Genomic DNA, 2,428 nt, shown 5'->3' with positions numbered 1-2,428 from the left:
TGTAGATGTACCACAGTTTTTTAATCCACTCATCTGCTGATGGGCACTTAGGCTGTTTCCAAATCTTAGCTATTGTAAATTGTGCTGCTATGAACATAGGGGTGCATATATCCTTTCTGATTGGTGTTTCTAGTTTGTTGGGATATAGTCCTAGAAGTGGGATCACTGGGTCAAATGGGAGTTCCATTTTTAGTTTTTTGAGGAAACTCCATACTGTTCTTCACAGTGGCTGCACCAGTCTGCATTTTCACTAGCAGTGCACAAGGGTTGCTTTTTCTCCACATCCTCTCCAGCACTTATCATTTATGGATTTGTTGATGATAGCCATTCTGATAGGTGTGAAATGGTACTGCATTGTCATTTTGATTTGCATCTCTCGGATGATTAGTGGCTTTGAGCACGTTTTCATATGTCTCTTGGCCTTCCTTATGTCCTCCTTTGAAAAGTGTCTATTTAGGTCCATTGCCCATTTTTTGATTGGGTTGTTTATCTTCCTTTTGTTAAGTTGTATGAGTTCCCTGGGAGATTAAACCCTTATCGGAGATAACATTGGCAAATATGTTCTCCCATGTAGTGGGCTTTCTTATTATTTTGTTGATGGTTTCTTTTGCTGTGCAGAATCTTTTTATTTTGATGTAGTCCCATTTGTTTATTTTCTCTTTAGTTTCCATTACCCTAGGAGCTGTATCAGTGAAGATAATGCTTCGGCATATGTCTGAGATTTCGCTGTCTGCGGATTCCTCTAAGATTTTTATGGTTTCCCATCTTACATTTAAGTCCTTTGTCCATTTTGAGTTTACTTTTGTGTGTTGTAAGTTGGTGGTCTAGTTTCATTTTTTTTGCATGTATCTGACCAATTTCCCCAACACCATTTATTGAAGAGACTGTCTTGACTCCATGGTAAGCCCTTGCCCCCTTTGTCAAATATTAATTGAGCATAGTGGTTTGGGTTGATTTCTGGGTTCTCTATTCTATTCCATTGGTCTATATGTCTGTTCTTATGCCAGTACCAGGCAGTTTTGAGAACATTGGCTTTGCAATACAGCTTGATATCTGGTATTGAGATCCCTCCTACTTTGTTCTTCTTTCTCAGGATTGCTGCAGCTATTCGGGGTCTTTTTTTATTCCAGATGAATTTTTGGAGAGTTCACTCTAGGTCTGTGAAATATGCTGTTGGTATTTTAATGGGGAGTGCATTGAATTTATATATTGCTTTGGGTGGGTAATATGGACATTTTAATGATGTTGATTCTACCAATCCATGAACACGGTATGTTCTTCCATCTGTTTATGTCGTCCTCTATCCCTTTTTTTCAGTGTCCTATAGTTTTCTGAGTCCAGGTTTAATAAAATTATTAACTACTTATAAGATACTAGAGGCCCGGTGCATGAAATTTGTGCATTCGGGGGAGGGGGTCCCTCAGCCCGGCCTGCGCCCTCTCGCAGTCCGGGAGCCCTCAGGGGATGTCCGAATGCCGGCTTAGGCCTTGGAGAGTGGGCCTGAGCCAGCATTCGGACATCCTTAGCGCTGCCATGGAGGTGGGAGAGGCTCCCACCACCGCCACTGTGCTCACCAGCTGTGAGCCCATCTTCTGGCTGAGTGGCATTCCTCCTATGGGAGCGCACTGACCTCTGGTGGTCAGTGCATGTCATAGTGACCAGTTGTTCTGCCATGGGGCCAGAATTGGCTCTCCAACATCCCCCAAGGTGTCCCGGATTGCGAGAGGGCCAGGCCGAGGGACCCCACCAGTGCACGATCGGGGCCGGGGAGGGACGCGGAAGGTTGGCCAGCCGAGGAGGGCTCCAGGGCATCTCCAGCCCGTCTCACTCAGTCCTGATTGGCCAGACCCTAGCAGCATGCTAACCTACTGGTCGGAGTGTCTGCCCCCTGGTTGTCAGTGCATGTCATAGCAATTGGTCAACCGATTGACTGTCTGAACCCTGGTGGTCAGTGCACATCATAGTGAGCAGTTGAGCGGCCTTAGCATATCATTTGCTTATTATGCTTTGATTGGTTGAACAGACGACCAGACACTTAGTATATTAGGCTTTTATTATATAGGATTTTATTTTGAGAATTCCTATCAGTGACTGTTAAATCCTTACAAAAAATTATTTTATCCCTATTTCCTCCCTTTTGTGGCTTATTTTCCTCCCCTTTCTTTAACTGGTGTTTTTCTAAGCATGTATTGCTTTTTTTCTTTCTAATTATAAACTAACATGGAATCATTGTAGAAATTTTAAAAAATATTTTTAAAAACTTTGAAAAACAAAACAGTCTGCCTTTTATCAGCTAGAGATAGCTGGCTACTGCTAAAAATTTGGTGTAATTTCTTCTAGATTTTTTTTATTAGTATACTAGAGGCCCGGTGCACAAAAATTTGTGCACTGGCGGGGGGTGGGTGTCCCCCAGCCCCATGTGCCCTCT

The 2,428-nt window shown here is 43.2% G+C and overlaps 1 protein-coding gene across 3 annotated transcripts in view; it reads left to right on the top strand.

Moving 5' to 3' along the window:
* SH3D19 (SH3 domain containing 19) overlaps nt 1-2,428 on the top strand; it is a 105,938-nt gene that overhangs the window by 748 nt on the left and 102,762 nt on the right. The window lies entirely within an intron of this gene.

This window comes from Myotis brandtii, unplaced genomic scaffold (genome assembly GCF_000412655.1).
Source record: "Myotis brandtii unplaced genomic scaffold, ASM41265v1 scaffold34, whole genome shotgun sequence".
NCBI classification, from domain to species: domain Eukaryota; kingdom Metazoa; phylum Chordata; class Mammalia; order Chiroptera; family Vespertilionidae; genus Myotis; species Myotis brandtii.
This window is presented reverse-complemented; position numbering and strand designations above follow the sequence as displayed.